This window comes from Neoarius graeffei, chromosome 23, assembly GCF_027579695.1.
Source record: "Neoarius graeffei isolate fNeoGra1 chromosome 23, fNeoGra1.pri, whole genome shotgun sequence".
Taxonomy (NCBI): domain Eukaryota; kingdom Metazoa; phylum Chordata; class Actinopteri; order Siluriformes; family Ariidae; genus Neoarius; species Neoarius graeffei.
Genome location: NC_083591.1, coordinates 34,597,356 through 34,622,668, shown reverse-complemented (window position 1 = coordinate 34,622,668; position 25,313 = coordinate 34,597,356).

Sequence of the window (25,313 nt, the reverse complement as noted above, 5' to 3'; positions counted from 1 at the left end):
TCCTTCCCTGCAACCTGCAGTACACACAGGCTCTGCGACCATCACCGGCCCTATTCCCATTTGTGTTCAGCTCAATCCCAGAAACTGGCTTATGAGCCTTACCAGCTTTCTTCAGAGGAGCCTTTGGGGCCTCACCTCCCCTTGCTACACAATGAGCAAATGATGACACTGATGTTCCATGCACTTAACATGTGAATAACTGATGGGTGTGTTGTTAAAGGTCAACTAAGTTAAAAAAACAAAATTCCACGGTGATCCAAATGTGTTTTCACGTATCCAGAGAGACACCTTACATTTCTGAGCGTGATTTTGTGAATGTGCACTAATTGCTGGAAAGCGGTTGTGGCAGTGGGGGTGTGGTCAAGCGCCGGTCTGTGACAGGAGGGCGGAGTCAGGGAAGGTAAGTGGCAGAATCACTACACCTGAGAGCAATTAACCTGTGTTTGTGTGTCTTCCCAGTGACCGCGCCCTATATGAGGAGGGAGAGCGAGAGCGGAAGGGGCTCATCCCTGAACCAGACGCCGGTTGTGTGTGTGTCTGTGCGAGATTGATTATTGTTAGACTGAAAAGTGTGGCAATAAAGCCAAGTTATAAACCTGATCTCTGTCCTGCCGTCCTCTGTGCTCCACCCACACATAGGGAGACCTACAGTGGTGCTGAAACCCGGGAAAGTGGAGCACCAACCCAGCAGCCCCATGGAATCCTCCCCGTTCACCGACCTGGTCCACGCCCTCGCCACGGCTCAGCAAAGCCAGCACCAGGCGCTCGTCACACTCCGAAAGGAACAAGAGCGGCGCTTCGAAGCCCTGGTGCTGGCCCAGCAGGAAGATCGCAAGGCGTTCCGGCATCTCCTCGCGTCGGCGGGGCCCACCAGCGCTCCGGCTGCGGGCCCATCTCCCCTCACTGTCACCAAGATGGGCCCGCAGGACGACCCCGAGGTGTTCCTCACGTTGTTTGAACAGGTCGCCGAAGCCTCGGGGTGGCCGATGGAGCAGCGCACGGCGCGCCTCCTCCCCCTGCTCACGGGAGAGGCACAGCTGGCCGCGCTACAGCTCCCCGCCGACCACCGGCTGGCCTACGCGGACCTCCGCCGGGCCGTCCTCCAGCGCATGGGGTGCACACCGGAACAATAGCGGCAGCGCTTCCGCGCGCTGCAATTGGAGGAAGTCGGCCGGCCGTTCGCGTTCGTCCAGCAGCTCCGGGACGCCTGCTGGCGGTGGCTGAGGGCCGACGATCGCGACGCCGAGGGAATCGTCGACCAGGTGGTACTGGAACAGTTCATCGCCCGCTTACCAGCAGGAACCGCAGAGTGGGTCCAGTGCCACCGCCCAGCGTCGCTGGATCAGGCAGTTGAGCTGGTGGAGGATCATCTGGCGGCTGTCCTGGCGGCAGGACAGCAGATGACATCTTCTCTCCTCTTCTCTCTCTCTCTCCCCCTCCTCCTGTGTCCCGTCCTCGCCCCATTCCCCCACCGCGGAGGCGGGGGCCGGCACCACCCCAGCCGGCCCGCCGCACCCGCGGTGCCCTCCCGTTTCTCCCTTCTGTGTCTGTCTCTCCCCCACCTCAGGTGAGTGAGCCCCAGATCACCGGTGCAGAGGGAAAGCCCGGGCCGGTTTGCTGGCGCTGCGGGGAACCGGGCCACCTTCAACAGCAGTGCACAGCAATGGAAGTGGGCGTGGTGGTTCGGATCCCCGATGTGCCAGAGGCCGCCCTCGATCGGGCCGGAGCATATCGCATACCGGTGAGTATCCAAGGGGCTACATATCAGGCGTTGGTGGATTCTGGTTGTAATCAGACCTCAATTCGTCAAAGTCTGGTGCAAGACGAGGCATTGGGGGGAGCACAAGGGGTGAAGGTGTTGTGTGTGCACGGGGATGTTCACCGCTACCCTTTGGTGTCGGTCCACATTATTTTCAGAGGGGAAAAATTTATAGTGAAGGCGGCGGTTAATCCTCACCTTACCCACTCTTTAATTTTGGGGACTGATTGGCCGGGATTTCGGGGTTTAATGACGCGCCTAGTAGAGAGTGGGTCCTGCCAGTTGACAGGGGGAGGTCCCGGTGTCGCTTTGGCAGGAGCAGCTGTCACAGAGCTGTCTACGTCATCTCCGCTTCAGAGTGAGGAGCCGCCGGCTCCTCCTCTCTCTATTGGGGAATCCCTCGCGGATTTCCCATTAGAGCAGTTGCGAGACGAGACTCTGCGGCATGCGTTTGACCAAGTGAGAGTAATCAATGGTCAAACGCTCCCGCCGAACGCCACCCCATCCTTCCTCTACTTCGCGATTATGAAGGATAGATTATACCGAGTGACGCAGGACACTCAAACTAAAGAACGAGTCACACAGCTTTTGATTCCAAAGAGCCGCCGGGAATTGGTATTCCAGGCGGCTCACTTTAATCCCATGGCTGGACACTTAGGGCAGGATAAAACACTAGCCCGGATAATGGCCCGATTCTATTGGCCGGGGATTCGCGGCGATGTCTGTAGGTGGTGTACGGCATGCCGCGAATGCCAGTTAGTAAATCCAGCGGCCATTCCAAAAGCGCCTTTGCGCCCTCTACCGTTAATCAAGACCCCGTTTGAGAGAATTGGGATGGATCTCGTCAGGCCATTAGATCGGTCAGCATGAGGGTACCGCTTTATATTAGTTCTGGTGGACTATGCAATGCGATTCCCGGAAGCAGTGCCTCTGCGCAATATCTCAGCACGCAGTATTGCAGAGGCACTCTTCCGCGTCATCTCCCGAGTTGGAATCCCGAAAGAGATTCTGACTGATCAAGGCACTACGTTTATGTCACGAACACTGCGCGAACTGTATGGGTTATTGGGGATTAAGCCGATCCGCACCAGTGTATATCACCCACAAATGGACGGTTTAGTGGAACGGTTCAACCGCACCCTCAAAAATATTATTAAGAAATTCGTAAGTGAGGACGCACGTAATTGGGATAAGTGGCTCGAACCCTTGCTGTTCTCAGTGCGAGAGGTCCCCTAAGCCTCCACGGGGTTCTCCCCGTTCGAATTATTATATGGGCGTAAGCCGCGTGGCATCCTGGACGTGCTGCTGGAAAATTGGGAGGAGGGACCTTCACAAAGTAAGAATGAAATTCAGTACGTTATGGACCTGCGCGCAAAACTCCACACGCTCACCCACCTAACTCAGGAGAATTTGCGGCAGGCCCAGGAACGGCAAGCCCGCCTGTACAACAAGGGTACGTGCCTTAGAGAGTTCACACCGGGAGATAAAGTACTCATACTGTTGCCCACGTCGAGCTCCAAATTGATCGCCAAGTGGCAAGGACCCTTTGAGGTCACACGGCGAGTCGGGGACATCGACTATGAAGTGAGGCAAACAGACAGGGGTGGGGCGCTACAGATTTACCACCTCAATCTGCTTAAACTCTGGAACGAGGACGTCCCCGTGGCATTGGTGTCGGTGGTTCCGGAGAAGGTGGAGCTGGGGCCGGAGGTTCAAAAAGGGACATTGGCATCACATACCTCTCCGGTCTCCTGTGGAGACCACCTCTCCCCGACCCAACTCACGGAGGTCGCCCAGTTGCAGACCGAGTTTTCGGATGTGTTCTCGCCCCTGCCCGGTTGCACTAACCTCATAGAGCACCACATAGAGACGCCCCCGGGGGTGGTAGTGCGTAGCCGCCCTTACAGGCTACCCGAACCCAAAAAAAAGGTGGTTCGGGAAGAACTTCAGACCATGCTCGAAATGGGCATCGTCGAGGAGTCCCACAGTGACTGGAGCAGCCCGGTGGTCTTAGTACCCAAGGCCGACGGGTCGGTCCGGTTCTGTGTGGACTATAGAAAAGTCAATGCGGTGTCTAAATTCAACGCGTACCCAATGCCTCGTATTGATGAGTTGCTCGACCAACTCGGCACTGCTCGCTTTTATTCGACACTGGATTTGACGAAGGGATATTGGCAGATCCCCTTGACTCCACTATCCCGAGAAAAAACGGCCTTTTCCACACCGTTTGGTTTACACCAATTCGTCACCCTTCCGTTTGGGCTGTTTGGGGTGCCCGCTATGTTTCAGTGGCTGATGGACAGAGTCCTCCGCCCTCACGCCACTTATGCGGCCGCGTATTTAGATGACATCATCATCTATAGTAATGACTGGCAGCGGCACCTCGAACATCTGAGGGCCGTCCTTAGGTCGCTGAGGCGAGCGGGGCTCACAGCCAACCCAAAGAAGTGTGTGATTGGGTGGGTGGAAGTACAGTATCTGGGCTTCCACTTGGGCAACGGGCAGGTGCGTCCCCAAATTAATAAGACAGCAGCAATTGCGGCCTGCCCGAGGCTCAAGACCAAAAAGGGGGTGAGACAGTTCCTGGGGCTGGCTGGCTATTATCGTAGGTTTATACTTAATTATTCGGGCGTCACCAGCCCACTGACTGATCTCACTAAAAAGGGGGCACCAGATCCGGTCCAGTGGACGGAGCAATGCCAGTGGGCTTTCTCAGAGGTAAAGGCTGCACTGTGTGGGGGGCCACTTCTACACTCCACTGACTTTTCTCTCCCTTTTATGTTGCAGACCAATGCGTCAGACAGAGGGCTGGGGGCGGTTTTGTCCCAGGAGGTGGAGGGGGAGGACCGCCCGGTCCTGTACATCAGCAGGAAGCTGTCAGTGCGTGAGGGGCGCTACAGCACAATAGAGAAAGAGTGTTTGGCCATCAAGTGGGCGGTTCTCGCCCTCTGGTACTACCTGCTGGGGCGCCCTTTCACCCTCTGTTCGGACCACGCGCCCCTCCAGTGGCTCCACCGCATGAAAGATGCCAACGCGCGGATCACCTGTTGGTATCTGGCGCTCCAACCCTTTAATTTCAAGGTGGTCCACAGGCCGGGGGCACAGATGGTCGTGGCGGACTTCCTCTCCCGTCAAGGGGGGGGAGGAGTCGGCTGCAGGCCGGACGGCCACCCAGCCTGAGTCGGGTGGTGGGGGAATGTGGCAGCGGGGGCATGGTCAAGCGTCGGTCTGTGACAGGAGGGCGGAGTCAGGGAAGGTACATGGCAGAATCACTACACCTGAGAGCAATTAACCTGTATTTGTGTGTCTTCCCAGTGACCGCGCCCTATATGAGGAGGGAGAGCGAGAGCGGAAGGGGCTCATCCCTGAACCAGACGCCAGTTGTGTGTGTGTCTGTGTGAGACTGATTATTGTTAGACTGAAAAGTGTGGCAATAAAGCCAAGTTATAAACCTGATCTCTGTCCTGCCGTCCTCTGTGCTCCACCCACACATAGGGAGACCTCCAGCGGTATTTCATCTGTTTTTCAGGACCCAAAGCTCCACCCTTCAAAAAATAAACTTACGAGCACGAGATAGGTCACGCGACCTCGTGACGTATGTTTCAGAATAACACTGTGGCATAGTCGTTGCACCTGGACTGAAGTGCGGAAAGTAATTTGAGTTGATTTAGTTACTTACAAAGACTGAGTCCAGAGTTTTCGCCTACAGTCCCCAGCCATGCCTACTCGGTGTATAATCGCAGGTTGTGGCAATACATATAAAGATGGGGTAAGCTTTCATCGCTTCCCCAAAGATGAGACCATCAAAAAATTTGCGCCAAAAATGAAGTCATACAGATATCATGGCATCCTCAGCAGGTAAGTTCATACCTCTCGCTAATCTTGATAACTCAGAATGTTGCTGTTTTCATGCTGATAATAGATAACATCACATTCAGTATCAATATTAACAGCATCAACAAAATCATTGTTTCTTTCCTATCATTTCTATCTCAGGATTCATTTGGCAGAACTACACTACAATGCAAACAGTGACAGAGAGCAGACAAGGACAAGTAAAGGAGACCTACGCTATAGTATTCGAAAACCAAAGTACAAGCCAGGAAGTGCTTCAGCTAAGCCAGTCAAAGAACCATGCAACTACTGTAAGTCAAAGGTGGAAAATGTCACGTTTAGTAGGTTGTGATTTCCCCCATACATTTGTCACATATTGGCTTTGCACTGATTTGTAAAACGCTTTACCTAGTGTTACAAAACAGACAGCCCACCAAAACTAAAAGCAGTAATCTTTTTTTGAATGTTTGACACGTTTTTTAATGTGTGTAGCCTATGTTGAGGAACTCATGGCTGATGTATCGGAGCAAGACTTTGACACTTCACCACCAGAGAGGCAGCCATCACCGCCACCTTTGAGCAGCGGCCATGTATACCCCCCCAAAGAGGAGATAATCCGATGCCATCACAGCCGATTTTCCAAAAAATGATTGTATTGTGCTATATGTACACATCAGAGAAACTTTTGATGGGCAAATGTGTGTCATGTATGATCTTGTGCCTTTTTGTGTCTTTGAAAACTTTTTTTCGGTTCTGTTTCAACACTATACATATTTTTTTTTTTTGTTATCATTGCTGAGGTTATTTCAGGCAAGTGTTAGTGTTGATTATGGACATATAATAGATCCACATTGGATTGAGAAGGATTGCTGTGTGAATCCTTTTCCCAGGTCTTTGGACCTCTGGTTTGTCTTTGTTATAGGGTTAACAAATGCATTAGAACAAATAAATCTGATTCTAGTATACATTCAAACGTCTTTATTTGCCACATTACACCACATCCTGGAAACCTGTATATTCAGTGGATGGGAATGTCTCCTGGATCTTTGTGACTGCACAGGATGGCAGTGGACCGCGAACATGACGGCCTAGGTACTCCCAGCACCATCTAGCCAGCTGCCGATATGCAGTATGTCTGAATTTCCTGTAAATTCAATGTACTTTGTGAATTTACTTTGTGTGTGGTTTTATTATTATTTTACTATAGTAGTGATGACTTTAGCTGCAGCAATACATGAAATCTCGGCACTTTTGTTACCAATCAGAATTCTAGGGGGACAACTCACTCATTTTCAGATGGATCCTGCCTTGCATGCCCACCATCACCGTTCGAACTACGGGGGTCCTCGGGGGATCCGAGATCCCCTGAAACAGACATGAGATCCCTTGAAAACATGATTTGGGAAATGTTGGGGGGTCTCTAAAATATTGGCAAAATGATGTTTATTGACATAGCAATCGTGTGTAATGGGCAGCATTTGCATATCCGAAGTGTTGTGGAAGACTGGTTGTTGACATGATTTCCAGTGATGCTTTGGTGCTGCTGTGGATCAGATGTGTTGAGTAGCCTAACTGTTTTTTTTTCTTGCGTGTGGCATCATTGTTGACGCGAGGTTGTTTTTTGAACATGCCAATGCGGACACGATTTCCCCTGATGAGTTATGACTTCAGACGCGATGCGTGTGTGGAGGTGTGGAGTCCGCATGATATGTGCGTAAGATAGGCTTCTCATGTGTTTGGAGATCCGCGCTCTGAGACAAGCGCAAGCGCACCCCCCCCAGGGGAAAAAAAAGGGACCCCCCCGAAAATATCAGCATAGTTCGAATACTGCCCACCATACTGCTGCACATACTGGTAGTGTGCTGTCTCCAGTACCCATCTATCCAGGCAGACTGTTTGAAAGCCTGGGTGAGATGTGATGCACTCTAGTTGTGCATTCTGTTGCTCATTGTAGGCTTGTATTTTTGCAGCCACTTCGAGGATCTCTCTGCAGCACACTGATTCGACGGCAGTCAGCATTGACGCACAGGCAGAGCATGTGCACCTGTGTCACAGAATGAAAATAGTCAACCTACAAATCAGGGCATTGAAATAACATCTTATTTGCTACACAGGCCTACACCTTTTGTGACACAATGGAAAACAATGCACAACACAATGTGTCCCTTTTATTTCGATCCTTATCGATCATTTCCACAAAAACTGCAGGGACTTCTTCAGGTACTTTCTGCATTGTATTCTGAAACATACGTCATCACCTGTTGTCCAATCAGAAAGGGATATTTTGTAACTTCACTAAAAATATACGATTTTGAGAAGAACAACTTTCTTGCTTTACTTCCAAGTCGGGTTTTGTGTTTTTAGGTAAGAATAAACATATTATGAAAGTTAATTTTTTTAACTTAGTTGACCTTTAAGAGGCTGCAGCTGGCTGAAGTACTGAAATTCTTAACATTTGTTTTTATTCTCTTTACAAAGTGTGAAAGATAAAGTTTGTTTATATATATATATATATATATATATATATATATATATATATATATATATATATATATAATATGAAAAATATAAGATTCAAGGTTTCTAGTGGTGTTACTTGAATGTTTCTAGCACAAAAACTCGCGGAGCTTTAGATGTGTGTTTACTAACAGTCCTAAAAGTCCCCTGGGGGGGTCAGCGACCTGAGAGTGTTAAGTAAGCAAGGGCATTAGAGTGTGTGTGCAATTGCTAATCATTGCAAGGCTCTACAGGTTTTATACTACTATACACACCCCTGTTAAAATTGCACATTTTAATGATGTAAAAAATGACTGAAATCAAGATAATTCATGTCAGATCTTTTTCATCTTTAATGTGATCTAGCGAACAACAAAATTCAAGTGAAAAAGAAATAGGAACATTTTAAGGGAAAAAAAAAACAGCAACGCCTGGTTGCACAATCATGCACACCCTTTTATAATGTGGCATGTAACTGTGCTCAGAAGTAACCAGTCACATTCAAACTCATGTTCATGTTTTGATAGGACTAAAAAAGGAACAACTTTTAGGGTATAATCCTAAAAGATATGTCATCACTTAGGTCTTCTCTGGTATTGGTGCCAGAGTTTCAATATGGGACCTTGATACAGCTCATAGAGTTACTTTAAGAAATCAAAATGGCCACCAAAGGCAAGTCTCCCAGTCCCCCGCCTATCAGCCCATTATTTGCAAGTTTACTCAGCACATTGCCCATGATATAGTGTGCTCACAAAACATAGGAAGGCCAATAGTCTGATGCCAGTGGATTTTGGTCCACTATTGGAAAATGAAATTAGGATTACCATTTTCAGCCAAGGCTACAGGAGCTTCACTCAGCTAAGGAGTTTCAAGATGTCACGGCCCAGAGGACACGGGTGCAGATTGGACCAAATGAGCAACCACCAAAGACCAGAAAAGAACTGAGGCATCCCTGATGAGTAGACTCGTGAGGAGAACAGGCAGGAAGAAGACACAGTAGCACAGTCCAAATATCCTAGTGAATTCCAAGGACGGCAGAGCAAAGACACCGCAAACGTCACAATAATCCCAGGAGAAATCCCAGAAGAGACGACAAAAACAGTGCTGGGAAGAAAAAAAGAGTCCTGAGTAAAAGTCCCAGTCAAAAAAATCCCAAAAAACATGGCAGGCAAAAATCTTAATCCAAAACCATTATCCAAGTGAGGAAACCAGAGAAGGCCAACAGAAGGAAAAGAAACCAAACTTGAACGTGAACTTGACTAAACATAATGGTGAGTGTTTATCCATGTTATGTAATTCTCCTCGTAGTGTTTACATAGAATGGCTAACAGCAAATGTGTAGCAGGTGTACTAGTGCAGCGTGGGGAGACCAGGAATAACACGGAGTGGACTGCAAAGGCACAGGTCAGGATTTGGAAGTTCTGGGCTAGATTGTGACACAAGACAGTTAAGTTTTGCTGAGTCAAGGACACAGCTGTTTTCTTGAGGAAAACTGACACCTCAAGAGTTGTCAGGCTCAACACAGCAAAAGATCTTGAAGAGCTGTGAATTTATGGAGTAGTCAGTACCTGCAACGCAACTGACAGTAATGACTGCTGTAGAAACAATAAGTAATCTGTCATTTCATTCAGTGAATAAAGTAGTATTTCTCTCTCTCTCTTTTTGCACTGTTAATTTGATTTTTATTCTTTCTCAATCAAATTTGAACTAGTCTTAAAATGCCTATGAAGAATGTAAGCAAGCATGAAGTTTCCTTTCGAAAAAGCTTTCTTCAGGAGCTACCATACTATAATTTGGAAACCTTGTAATGCTCCATGGACAGTTCAATAATAGCATTCTGACCTCTCAACCAACAAAAAAAAAATGACCTTGAAAAATTAACTAGTTTGTATGATCTAAGCTTATTTAATCTCAACATAAATTTTGATTCAGACTTAAATATTTCTGAAAATTTATCAAGCTCTCAAATTCATAATCAATATTTTTCCCCACATAGTTTTGAATGGGGGCGGCACGGTGGTGTAGTGGTTAGCACTGTCGTCTCACAGCAAGAAGGTCCAGGTTCGAGCCCCATGGCCGGCGAGGGCCTTTCTGTGCGGAGTTTGCATGTTCTCCCCGTGTCTGTGTGGGTTTCCTCCGGGTGCTCCGGTTTCCCCCACAGTCCAAAGACATGCAGGTTAGGTTAACTGGTGACTCTAAATTGACCGTAGGTGTGAATGTGAGTGTGAATGGTTGTCTGTGTCTATGTGTCAGCCCTGTGATGACCTGGCGACTTGTCCAGGGTGTACCCCGCCTTTCGACCGTAGTCAGCTGGGATAGGCTCCAGCTTGCCTGCGACCCTGTAGAACAGGATAAAGTGGCTAGAGATAATGAGATAGTTTTGAATGGATTAAAGCAAAGTTATCAAATAATGACTTGTGTAGAGATTTTTCTATTTTTCACAATAATGTTATAAGCCTAAAAGCAAATTTAGAAAATCTTCCAACTCATATTTCAGATGAACTAGAATTTCGTTTTGACAAAATAGGAGTTTCTGAAACAAAAATTAAGAATTTAAATCCAGATATGTCTTTACCTATTTTAAGTACAGCACAATCTCTGCAACTACATTTCCCATAATCCCCTCAGTTCCTGCCCCAGACGATATCTACTTCATCTCATCTTTCACTGCACCATGTAGATTGTGATGCAAGCTTGCCCATAAAATGGGGGAGCTACTGAATTTACTCTCTTTGTCTGGTGTCCTCTGACTGGCACTCTCTGGCCTTGTTCTCTCTGCCTCTGGCTTCTCCTCTTGGACCGGCGCATGCAGAGGCGCCTCGCACTCTCTGGCTCTCTTTGGCTTTTCAGACCAGTGCGTTTGGATGTGACTTGCCACTCTCTCTGTCTCTCATGGCCGCAGATGCGCCTCATGCTCTCTGGCCTCATGCCATCAGTTTTGAAAAAGACACATTTGCGGCCTGCAAAATGGAAGAGAAGAACAAATGGGACAAATGCGTGGTTGTATGAGCCACTGGCCACTGTTAAAAAGCTCCCTCTTTGTCTTCAACCAATGAACTTCCGACCAAGGACCTTCTGGATCATGAGATCCTGCCTGGGAAGGACTTTTGCCACACAGCAAAGCTAATTTAGACTACAGTGAAATGGCTCTGCTCTTCTAGCAGAGTACACCAAATGGAGAATCACAGACGAATGCCTTCATTGCTACTACGTGAGAGTGGTCCCAAGTAAGTCTGGCATTTTGGCAGTGTTGTATAAAGTACTGGGAAATCACACTCAAGTAAAAGTATTGGTACCCTTCTAAAAAATGACTTTGGTAAAAGTCAAAGTCACTGACTGAAATGTTACTTGAGTTAAAGTCTTAAAGTATCTGACATTTCTTGCACTTAAGTATGACAAGTAATGCAAAAATAAATGTACTCAAGTAATGTAATTAAAAGTACACGTAAAAGTAAACAAGCAAAGGCAATCTGAATTTGTAATATTTTTAATATTTTGGTAAACTGAAGGTAATTTTTCACCAATGGTTCATGACAAGCAATTACACTGCTGAAAATAGAGGTGCACACACAACCATTATAAACAAGAAAAAAATAAATTGGGAGAAAAATGAAGCTGCCTATCTGGCATCTGAAGATGGAGACCACAGTTTTGACACTTTTTTTCTCATTTTTTTCCTTTGTTTTTTTAAACTAAGAGAAAGTACTGAAAATTAGGCATACATCACACCATTGAGAAAAAAAAAACATAAAAAAAGCTGCTACTGTTATTGCACTTTATAAACTATGGAGGTGCATACACGACCAATTGCTGTCATAATAATCAAAAGAAAAAAGTAATTTGGAGAAAACTGAAAAACCTGAGAAAACCTCGATGTGTTTCTTTAGATTGGACGGGGAGTTTCTATAAGATAGAATTTCCACGTTTTTTGGAAGGCATAAGAGGCACTTCATTCGATAGGACGAATCCTTCACATCAATGTAAGAGAACATTGTGTTCAAATATGGCCAGGGGTGCTCATCATCAGGTTCCTCTTCATTTGTAGCCGAAGTAGCTGCTGTCTCCATCTCCTCTTCCATCAGGGCTGTTGATTGCGAAGCTAGCTTTCTGCTTACTGCGTGAAGCCAACAGGTGTAGCCTATTGGTTGTCATGTGCAAGTGGTGAACAAGCCCAGGCACGTCCTGACTTCGTTGCAGTCAGTGGAGTTAAAACACGTTTTTTTCCTTTCTTTTTTTGTAACGAGTAACTAAACAGCTCTTTGAAAATGTATCGGAGTAAAAGTATGCAATTAAGTTAAAAAATATAGTGAAGTAAAAGTGAAAGTTCTCAAAAATTTGAAAACTCAAGTAAAGTACAAAATCTCCCAAAATGTACTTAAGTACAGTAGTGAAGTATTTTTACTTCGTTACTATACAATACTGCATTTTGGGCAACATTAGCTTAATTAATTTAGGTGAAAGGTACTACTTAAACCTAAGGTTGTTTCAAGTGTGTATACAATAATCACATAGTTTGATAATTTTATTGTATTTCTCAGTTTTACTCTGGTATATAGATTTTTCATGCTTTATCTTTCTCTCTCTAACACTCCCTTACACACATTTGAACGTTCAGACTTCACTCAACCAAGGGCTGGTTAGCTCAGTTGGTTAGACTGTGGTGCTTATAATGTTAAGATTGTGGGTTGGATCCTTGCATGGGTCAAAAGTTGTTTATGCACCTTTGTTAGAATCCTTTTGTCTAAGCAGTTACACAGATCACCTATGGCCCCTCCCCCACCTTTTTTGTGTGCAAACAATTCTTTGTTAAGCCTATACACACTCCCATGCATATATCAAAAATCAAAGTCTTTCCCACGCCATGTGGCGGCGCCGATCTCCATAGCCCTCGGCCTCTCGCCTATTACATAGCTAGGGTTACAGTGGGGGGCTAGTCCTCTGGTAACCACAAGAGTTTGACTCCCCACTCGCATCTGTATTGCAGCGTACCTTGCCAGACGTCAGTAGGTACCATTTTTATGGTGGTCTTTGGTATTACCTGACCGTGAGTAGAACTCGCAATTACTCTCCTGATTGAGAGGCAGACATGCTAACCACTAGGCCACTATAGATAGATACCTAATCTTATGACCTCATAATCACCATTTTTATGCCTTAATTTGTTAAACTGCTGCTAGTATTAGTAAATATACCTGATCAATAATTTTCTTATTTGATTTTGTCATTTTAATAAATTAAATATTTACAAGAAACTGTCTTGTCTGTTGTGCTGCAGTACTACTTGAAGCCATCCTCTGCCATCAAAGAATTCACATTGCCTTCAATGATCTAGTGTATAACTAGAATAATTCATTCAATAATTTAATAATTTATAGAAATATAGATTAGTAAAATGAATGAACTGATATTTTATGAGACTGATTTAATAATATTATTGCACCCACATAATTTTGGTGCCTTGTGTTAGGACTGGTATTGTACCTACATAATATGGTGTCTTGTCTGAGGAGTGCAATTGTACCTACATAATTTTGGTGCACTGTGTGAGGCATAGTACTATTGTACCTACACTATAATTCCTGGCTACAACCTTCAATTTGTTCTGACACCTCTAACATCTGGAGGTGTTGCCTTATTCATAAGTGAAAGACATAGCTCTAGAATTCTTAAGAAAACATCTAATGAAGCAGTTCAACCTTTGTGGATAAAAATATATTTTATTAAGAAGAAAGACATTTTTTGTGGTGTCATTTACAGGCAGCATAATTCACCTGAACATTTTCAGCAATACTTTGAAGAAACAGTTGAGAAGCTCACTGCTTCAGGAAAGCAGATTTGTGTACTCGGTAACTATAATATTGACCTTTTAGTTCACAAAACTATAATATTGCAATTTTTTCAAAATTCTCTTTTAATTCCTTCACTACTGATCTATCTCAAGTGGACTGGAATGACATTCTTCAAAGAGGAAATGAGAATATAAATAGGTTATTCTCATCTTTCTATCACAAAATGAACAAACTTTTAAATAATCATGCACCCTTTAAAATAATGCCTAACAGAAAAATAAAACAATTATTGTAGACCTTGGACAACAAAGGGAATCCATGTCTCAATTAAGATAAAAAAAAAAGTACATCCCATGGAAATTATAGACTTCTCTGAACATAGTTAAACAAGCAAACATTTCACCCTTTTGATACAGTGCCTAGAGATAAACATGATATACATCATGTGATATACATGAACAAACAACAAGGAAAATGTATTCTTTCAATAATTTATTCAACAAAAATATAAATAGATGTAATATTCTTCTGTGGAGAAAGTAAGTATACCCCTGGCTTCAGAAGCTAGCATTGCCCCTTTTAACAGAAATAACTTCTTGTTGGCATTTTCATAACTGTCCATCAGTCTCTGACATCGGGTTGCTGAAATTTTTTACCACTCTTCCATGCAAGATTCTTTCAGCTGCAAGATGTTTGAGGGTTTTCTTGCATGTACTGCCCTTTTCAAATCTTCCCATAACATTTCAATGGGGGTTCAAACCTGGGCTTTGACTAGACCCTCTGACATAACCCTCTGTCTTATCCACACTGCATTGGCTCCCAATCAAATTTCGTATTGATTATAAAATACTACTATTGACCTTTAAAGCACTAAATGGTCTCGCACCACAGTACCTGAGTGAACTTCTGCTCCTCTATGGCCCGCCACGCCTACTTAGATCAAAAGGTGCAGGCTATCTGCTGGTACCTTGTATAGTGAAGGCTACATCAGGGGGCAGAGCCTTTTCTTACAAAGCCCCACAGTTATGGAACAGCCTTCCAAGTAATGTTCGGGAATCAGACACAGTCTCAGCATTTAAGTCTAGGTTGAAAACATATCTGTTTAGTCAAGCCTTCTGTTAATGGTGTTTATGAGGTAAAGGAGTAGATCTGGAGGGTGTTTTGGTAAACTGGGATATATGGATGTTGTCAGTCCCCACTCGCTTGCTCACTCGAGTTTGTTGACGGTGTAGTGGCTGGCTGCTTTATGTCCTGGGGCTCCCTCATGCCTGTGTTACCTTCTGGCTCTCTCCTTTTAGTTATGCTGTCATAGTTAGTTGCCGGAGTCCCTGCTTGTACTCGGTGCAATATGTATACTGCTCCTACTTATTCAGGTGACATTGGGCATACCTAACAACCTGTGTTTTCTTTCCCTCCCCCCCCACCCCAAATCTGTCCTTCTGAGTTACATGGAGTCAACAGGAAATCTTTTGGTGGAGAGGGTGGAGACCTCGACTGGCTATCGTAGCCTGCAGGGAATCAGCCGTCAGACATTCTGTCGCATGTCCCAGACCCGGTGAAATGTAACTGAATTGTCTTGGCCAGCCCTAACGGTCCCATCTGCATCTCATCATTGCTGAGGAGTGTGCTCCCATCACCCAGTCAAGCATCCAGCCAGAGCAGGTCATGATATTTTTTACCATATTAACATGCCATTGTTGTGTGTTATGCCTGATGTAAAGACTCTCATCTCTGCGAGCCTACCACACAGATTTAATACTTGTCATTTTTAGGGCATACCTAACAACCTGTGTTTTCTTTCTCTCTCTCTTCCCCCCCAATCTGTCCCTCTGAGTTACATGTTGATCCTGGGATTGAGATGCTGGCCTCTTCTGCCCCTCGGACCTGCTTGATCCATCCTGGTGCCCTGTGTCTGGTCGGAGTTTTATCGCACCGCTCCTGTGAAGGATGGCCCCATGAGGACAGTTGAGGGTTACACCTGTTAAAACTGTTAATATTATAGTCAGGCTGTCTGTTGTTGCCCAAATGAGGATGGGTTCCCTTTTGAGTCTGGTTCCTCTCGAGGTTTCTTCCTCATGTCGTCTGAGGGAGTTTTTCCTTGCCACCATCGCCACAGGCTTGCTCATTGGGGATAGATTAGGGATAAAATTAGCTCATGTTTTAAGTTGTTCAAATTCTGTAAAGCTGCTTTGTGACAATGTTTATTGTTAAAAGCGCTATGCAAATAAACTTGATTTGATTTGATTTGTTTCTTCTTTTTGAGCCATTCCTTGGTGGATTTGATAGTGTGCTTAGGCTCATTATTTTATTTGAAAGGTCCACCTCCAGTTCAACTTCAACTTTTGAACAGCTGGCCTCACATTATCTTCAAGCATTTTTTTATATGATTCAGGATTCATAGTTTAATCAATGAATGCAAGCTTCCCATTGCCTAAGGCAGCAAAGCAACCTTAAACCATAACATTTCCACCATCATCCTTCACAGTTGGTATGAGGTTCTTCTCCTGAAAAGCTGTTTTTAGTCTACGCCACATGTGTACTCACTGTGGCCAAACAACTCTACCTTTGATTCATCTGTCAAGAGCACATGATTGCAAAAGGCCTGGTCTTTGCCTATATCAGGGATGGGCAACTGGTGGCCCGCCTCCTTACTCAGTGCGGCCCGTAGATAATTTATTAATTATCAGGAAAAAAAAATAACCGCGGCCTTTTTTTTTAACAGTTGTAATTACACTGTTGACCCATAGAGGGCACTTCCTATGCAAACAATATCGGGCCCTGGGCCTTACCCCCTTCAGCGAGGAAGAGCGACAAGAGAGAGTGCAAAAAAAAGACAACTCGATCAAGAAAGCCATATCTTTCAGTCAAGATGGGAAGCAGATTATCTCTTCATAGAATTCAAAGGCAAACCCATGTGTCTGGTTTGCTTAGAAACCATAGCAGTCATGAAAGATTTCAACTTAAGTCGCCACTACAACACCTTGCACAAAGTTAAATATGAGAAGTACACTGGAGCTGCAAGGGCCGCTGTCGTAGCCGACCTCAAATCAAAAGTAAACCAACAACAGAGCCACAACTACACAGGAATCAGCACTCAAAGCCTCTTATGCTGTTTCACTTGAGCTTGCCAAAGCAAAGAAGCCATTGTCAGATGGGGAAATTGTCAAGGTGTGCGCCGTGGAAATGGCCAAAGCTTTTGGTGGCGATAAGATGGTTAAACACTTTGAAACGGTCTCTCTGTCCTGACGCACAGTGACGCGCAGAATTTTTGACATTCATGATCATGTCGAAATTAAGCTGAGAAAAGTCATGCATGACTGCAAGTACTTCTCCTTGACTTTGGATGAGAGTACAGATGTGATGGATGTTAGCCAGCTACTGATTTTTACGAGAACTATTGACAGTTCATTTGAAGTGCATGAGGAGCTATTAAAATTGGTTTCTCTGCATGATACGACTAAGGGCACCGATATATTTAACACCGTTGACAGTGTTGCAAGTGGATATGGTGGCTTTGACAAGCTGTCAACTGTTGTTACAGATGGCGCACCTGCAATGCAGGGAAGACACAGAGGTTTCGCAGGGCTCCTCCGACAGAGCGGGGTAAACTGCCCTATACTGCACTGTATCATACATCAGGTGAGTAGCCTCATATTAACTGTGAGATGTAGGCCTGAGTTTTACATGGCAGGACAAAAATATTTTTTTAACATGCCATGCATTTTAACTCTCCAGGAAGCCCTCTGCGCGAAGACACTGAACTTTAGCCACATTATGGATTTAGTGACCAAAGTAACAAATCTCATCAGAGGGGGGAACAGGTCCCTTTGTCACAGGAGGTTCATTGCCTTTTTGGATGAAGTGGACGCCGCATATGGGGATTTACAAATGCACGCTGAGATCAGATGGATGAGTCGAGGGAAGTGTCTGGAGCATTTTTTTGCACTGCGCTCTGAACTACCAGTGTTCTTGGAGAACAGTGTTAGTGGTGATACAAGCACCTACTGCAGAAAACTCAAAGACACAGTTTATTTACGACATGGCCTTTCTGACAGACATCACCTCGCATCTCAACCACCTTAACACACACTTGCAGGGGAGAGACCAAACTGTTTGCAATCTGTATGCACACATAACCACATTCCAGCATAAACTTGACCTGTTCGTAGAAGGATTTTCTTCCCATCGTCCAAATTTGGCACACTTTCCTGCTTGTGAGGAGATGTGAAAAGATAACCCCAGGTGCGAGAAACTACTTCAGAAGTATAGGGCCGACATCGAAAAATTGCAGGAGCAGTTTAACGATCATTTCCAAGATTTTCATGTGCTGAAACCACAAATTACGCTATTCACGGACCCCGTCTCTGCTGCTGTCAGCGAGCAACCATCAGAACTGCAGCTCGAACTCTGCGAGTTGCAGTCAGATCCGTATTTTCAAGCAAAGCGCAATGAGAGGGGAATTTCATTTTGGAGACTGCTACCAGAGGCACGTTTTCCACTCCTCAGAGATTTTGCTCTGTCAATGGCCAGCATGTTTGGGAGCACTTACATTTGTGAGAGCAGCTTTTCAACAATGAAGCATATTAAGTCAAAAGAGAGGAACAGATTCATGGATGATTTGATGCGGATTGGATGCACAAAGATTGACACTGATATCCAGTCTATTGTGCGCCAGCAGGCAAAACCACAAGTATCTCATTAAGTTGCACTTAATGTTGGGCTGCTGTTTTTTTTAGTTTTGTGCCTCATTGAATGTGAGCCCTTTGCACTTTGTTTCTTTTAAAACAAACTTGTGTTTGTCGTTTAACAAGATGAGCATTATGTTAAAAATGAATTTCAGTGTGGAAAATATTAAATAAATGAATGTTGGTTCAAGAAACATACAGACATAAGAATATACAAACATTTTGTTCTTATTTAAAATTATTTTGTAACTTCTCTTATATCTGATTAGTTGAAGTGCGCGGTCATGTGGCCCTCTGATGGTGGTGATGAAAAATTGTGGCCCTCTTTATCATGCAAGTTGCCCATCCCTGGCCTATATGTTCATTGGCAAAGTGTAATCTTGCTTTAACGTTCCTTTCGGACAGCATGCCTGGCACACCTCCCATGCAGGTGAAATTTGTCCAGTCTCTTTCCGATTGTAGATGTATGCACTTTCACAACAACAGTTGCAAGAAATACCTGCAGATCCTCTGACGAAAGTTTGGGATTCTTGGAGACTTCTTTTAGCATCAAATGGTCTACTCTTGGGTTAAATTTGCTGGGGCGGCCAGTCCTGGACAAATTGGCAGTTGTTTGAAATCTACGCCACTTGTAGATGATTTTCCTTGCAGTAGAATGATTTATTTCTAATAATTTTGAGATAATTTTAAATCCCTTGCCAGATTCATATGCATCCACAACATTTTTTTCTGAGGTCCTTAGAGAGCCCTTTAGATCTTGGCATAATGACACCACACACTTCAATAGCAAAGAGAACACCAACTGTCGATGTCAGGTTTAAATAAGACAGGTTTCACCTGCAATTCCACCTGCAGGAGGTTCTAATCAATGGCACCTAATCTGGAACACCTGATTCTAATTTCGTGGACTTGAAAGTGTGTTAAATGCGAGGGTGTACTATTTTAGGGTGCCATTCTTTTTTTAATTATTTTTAAAATTTAAATTAAGAAATTGACCACTCAATGTCAATTTTATTTGTCATTTAGATGCTTTAGATGCTGTATCAAAGAGAGTGAAATGTTTGCTTAGTTTAAATATACTGAGAAAAAGCTAGAGTTTCCATGGGAATTACTTATTTTTTTAACATGATTCTATATGAGTGCGGATGACAATAAATATAAATCTTACCACAATACAATCTGTAAGTTAATACACATAAGCAAAGAGCAACATTTATTTATGTTTTTCAATGATAATCTTAATAATATGAAAAAGACCTGGGAAAGAATAAATAGTCTGATAAATTGTAAAAAGAAACAATCCATGATGATTACTGCCTTAAAACAACCAAACAGCAATATCATTATCAATATAAAATCATGTATTCCTAATATTATGAATTAACACTTTGCAAGTATTGGACCTAATTTAAACAGCTTCCAACATCAGAAAAGTATTTTATTGAATTTCTTGGTAAAAACAAATTACCCGTAATGTCATTCCTTTTTCAACCTATAATGTCAAATGAAGTTAAATTGGAAAAACTTTCCATGCCTTGCAATAAATCATATGGCTTTTACTCACGCCCAACTTAAGTCTAATATTATAAGTGATGTTATAGCAGAAATTTTTAAATACATAATTTTTAATGACAGCACCAAGTCTTCTACGCATGGAATGAACAAGTTGGTGACATTTTGCAACATGAATCTTTTTCCATTCTTCAACAATGACCTCTTTTAGTGACTGGATGATAATAATTAAGGTTTGGGTCCAATCTATGAGAAAGAGAACTCAAGTTACATGGTAGGACAACTGATGTAAAATAAGTCAAATATTATGTTTGGAGTTCCTCAGGGTTCTGGATTGGGACTGTTACTCTTTCTCCTTTACATTAACAATATATACTCTAGTTGAAACATTTTATTTGTATCTATTTGCCAATGATACTAACATTCTTTCTTCTCATAAAAATCTTAAATCTCTTGAAGTTATCATGAATGTTGAACTGAATAAGGTTTATGAGTGGTCAGTATCAAATAAATTAACCCTTAATCTTAAAGAATCAAATTTTATTTTTCACCCTCACCAGAAAAACAAACAAACAAACAAACAAACAAACAAACAAAAATGTCCATTTATCCCCAAAATAGATATCCTTGTTTCTCTTTTCTTAGTATTCTTAAGTTCATTTTTTCCTCTTTTTTCTCCTAGTTAATTTTCATATACCCATTATTTTTTAACAGTTTCCTCCTCCCGCCCAATTCTCCTGACCTGGCTAGATTATCTTTGCTACCTGCGGTGTCATACTCCTCTCATCTCATTATCTCTAGCCGCTTTATCCTGTTCTACAGGGTCACAGGCAAGCTGGAGCCTATCCCAGCTGACTACGGGATAGGCTCCAGCTTGCAAAAGGCAGGGTACACCCTGAACAAGTCGCCAGGTCATCACAGGGCTGACACATAGACACAGACAACCATTCACACTCACGGTCAATTTAGAGTCACCAGTTAACCTAACCTGCATGTCTTTAGACTGTGGGGGAAACCAGAGCACCCGGAGGAAACCCACGCAGACACGGGGAGAACATGCAAACTCCGCACAGAAAGGCCCTCGCTGGCCGCAGAGCTTGAACCCAGACCTTCTTGCTGTGAGGCGACAGCACTAACCACCACACCACCGTGCCACCGCAGTGTCATACTAATTTGCAAAATCAATAAATCTTGAGTCTATATGTTTGGTTCAAAAACAGGAGAGCTTATCACCCAAAGAACAAAATATCTATGGTGAAGCATAGTGTTGACAGCACCATGCTCCGAAACTGCTTCTTTTCAGCTGGAACTGGGCTCTTTTCAAGATAGAGGGAATCATATATAGCCCCAAATACCACTTGAATATATGGTTGGCACGAAACATGAAGAGTTTGGTTCCAAAACGCGATAACCATTTTCAAAATAATCAAGTCCCTGCCAAAAGAAATTTGGCCTTTGATCACTATTCAATGTTCCATATTCAATTTTATGCTAAACATGATGTCCACCACATTTCTCTGCATTGTATATACCTTTTCTTTCCAAACTGCAACAAACACCATGACCGATTTTTAGTGGAACCCAATATCTCTGCTCCACCAATCACAGTGCAAAATTCAAATCATGGTTGTGTTAGGTTGTCCTTTGATCTGAAGATGACATGTGGTTACTGCAAATCATCAGTGTCTTCAGAAATGGCTCTGTAGTCCCAGACAGGATGTACAGAGTCTTGAGCAGTGGGCACACTGAAAGTCAGATGTCTGGATGACTGCTTGAGTAGCTCTGTAATGCTGTTCTCTGGCGATGGTGCCAGGTCTCCTCAAAGTTGTTGGAGGCTGAGTTGGCAGTAGCTTGCCAGCATGAGCAGTCACCAGCATACTCCTCTAACTGCTTGGGTTTGATGTTGCACCCCAGGAGTTTGGCTTTGACAGTGTCTTTGTAACACTTTTTGGGGCATCCTTGGTTTCTTTTGCAGTACACCAGCTCACCATACAGCAGGCGTCTGGGCATGTGGTGCTTGTCCATGCAAATAACATGCCCTATCCACCACAGCTGGGCTTTGATGAAAATGGCTTCGATGTTGGTGGAGTCAGTATGGTCCAGGACCTCTAGATTAGTGACTCTATCTTGCCATTGCATTCCAAGGATGGAATGGAGAGCTTGCATATGGAAGAGTTCAAGTTTCTTGATGGGCCTACAGTATAATGTCCAAGACTCACAACTGTAGAGGTGGGAGGAGAGAACCACTTATTTGTAGACTTACATCTTTGTAGACATGCGGATGGTGTGCTGGTTTAGAACCCTGTTTCTGATCCTCCCTAGTGCTTGAATAGCTTTGCTTATACAAGCTTGTATTTCACTGTCCAGTGACCCATCCTGTGAGATGGTGCTCCCTAGTTACTTGAAACACTCAATATTTGCTAGCTGGGTGCTATCTATGGTGCTGGCTGTGGCCTTGGGTTGGGTGTTTGGTGTAGGTTGGATAAGCACCTCGGTCTTGCCAAGACTGATAGTCAAACCAAAAAAACTTGGAGGCTTCAGAGAAGCGATTGAGCATCAGGTGCAAGTCTTGCTCCCTGTGGGCCATGAGTGAGCAGTCATCCACAAAGAGAGCTTCCATGATGAAGTCAAGCAGGCACTTTGTCTTGGCTTTGAGACAACAGAGGTCAAACAAGGAACCATCAAGGTGGTAGTGGATATGGACTCCTTTTTCCAGGACCTTGACAGCATGTGATAACATTCACAAGAAGAAAATGTTGAACAGGACAGGAACTAGTACACAGCTCTGTTTCACACCATTGCTGATCTCAAATGCTTCAGTAGCATCCCTGCTGGAAAGGACCTGGCCAGTCATGCCTTCATGAAAGAGCCTGATGATCCTGACAAATTTTGATGGGCAGCCTATCTGCTGACCAGGGGGCCTTCCTGTTGACAGTGTCAAAGGCTTTGGTTAGGTAAGTGAAGACCAAGTAGAGGGGCATTGTGGCAGTGGGGGCGTGGTCAAGCATCGGTCTGTGACCGGAGGGTGGAGTCAGGGAAGGTAAGTGGCAGAATCACTGCACCTGAGGTCTATTAACGTGTGTTTGTGTGTCTTCCCCAGTGACCGTGCCCTATTTAAGGAGAGAGCAAGAGCAGAGGGGAGCTCTCTCCCCAACCAGAAGACTAGTGTGCGTGCGTGCATGCGTGTATGGCTGGGAGAGTGTTCAAGCTGAAAAGCTGAAAATAAAGAGTTTTGAACTTAATTCTGGCCTGCCGTCTTTCTGTGCTCCTCCCACTCCTATGAACTGCCACAGGCATGTTTTGTTTGATGCATTTTTCCTGTAGCTGTCTCACAGCAAAGATCATGTTTATAGTGCTTCTGCCTGGTCTGAAGCCACACTTGGCCTCAGGTAGGATTTCCTCAGCTATGGAGATCAGTCTGTTCAGAATGACTCATGCAAAAATCTTCCTGGCAAGGGAGAGGAGTGAGATGCCCCTATAGTTTCTACAGTTCAATTTGCTTCCCTTGTTCTTGTACAAGGAAACAATGAGGGCATCACAAAATTCATCTGGCATTGACTCTTCTTCCCATATGCTCTGCAGTATATCGTGGAGTGTCTTTAGGGCTTTGGGGCCTGCCACCTTGTATGCCAGGATGCAGGGATGCTGTCCTTTCCATGCTCTGCCTGAACTGGTCTGAAAGATGGCCTTTCTGATCTCCATGATAGAAGGTGGCAAGTCAAGCACCTCACAAGCTGTCTGCTAGGGGCTCTGAGTCAGAGCTGTGGGGTCAATTGAGAAGGGCCTTTTGAGCAGGTTGCTAGAGTGTTCCAGTGTTCTTGCAGTCCCTTGTGGTCCTTGATCTGTGTTGTGCTGTCAGAGGACAGCAGTGGGGCACAACCTGATCTAGAGGGGCCATACACGGTTTTCAGGGAACTGAAGAACTTCTTTGCATTATGGGAGTCAGCATAGCCCCAAACTTCCTCAGCCTTTGACTGCCATCACTGGTCCTGCATCTTTCACAATACTGAGTGCACTTTTGCCTGGAGCTGCTTGAACTTCTGGACACTGAAGATGGATTGTTCTGCCACTCTGTATAAGCTTTGTTCTTGGCATCCTGAGCTGCTTGGATTGACTCGTTGTTTTCATCAAATCAGTCTTGGTGGACACTAGCTTTAGGACCCAGCACCTCTTTTACAGTCTCAATGGCAGTTTCCTTGAATGCAGTCCATTTTGGGGAGTTGTCCCTCTGACAGTTTCCCATTAACTGAATCTTGGAACTTGGCAAGGTGAGCTGGGTTCTTCAGTCTTGCTATGTTAAATGACGCTCTGATAGTCTTGGGTCGATTGCTGTGTGGTCACAGGATATGGGGGTGCACTGTGGCCTGAACCAGTCTGTGGTCAGTCCAGCACTCAGCACCTCTCATGGTGTGGGTCACCTGGACATCTGTAGTCATTGGCAGATGATGATATAGTCAATCATGTGCCAGTGTTTAGATCAAGGGTGCATCCAGGTGGTTTTGTACTTATACACCATCCTAAACCAAGTGTTATAGATACACAGGCCATGTTCCACACACTTGCTGAGGAGGAGCAGGCTGTTGTCATTGACACAACCAACTCCATGCCTCCCCAGCACTCCTTCCCAGCTGCTGTAGTCATTTCTTACACAAGTGTTAAAGTCACCCAAAATGACATTTGTTGTTCTTGGGGTGTACTTGATGATCTGATCAAGGTCTTCATAGAGTTCCTCTTTGGCATTGTCAGGGCTTGGTATGCTATAAGATGATGGTATGCTCCGCAGCAAGGCTACCCTGATGGCAAAACCCACCTCATGGACCCTGTATTCAGCCTGGGGCCTTCCTTTCCAGAAGAAGGTATAGCCATCTACTTCTTTTTTCAGGGATCCTTTTGAGTTTTGCTGAGTGCAGCAATGTCAATGCTGTATCACTGGAGTTCTTTGGTGACTAGCACTGTCCTTCTCTCAGGTCTGGTGGTACCAGCTCTGTTCAGTAGTGTTCTGACATTCCAGGCTCCCATGGTGAGTTTCTTGTGTTGTTTTTTTTTCTTTTGGTTTGCTCAACTGCTAAGGGATGAATCTACCAGCCACCAGAAGCTGGCCTGAAGCTTGAGGGCAAGCATTTGGTTGGGACACCTCTTCTAGTCCCCTCCTTCATACTAGGGTGAGCAGTGCTGTCCTAAAAAGGCTACCCAGTCACCTTGGATGCTGCTGGACTCTCCTGTTGCCTTGGGTTCAGG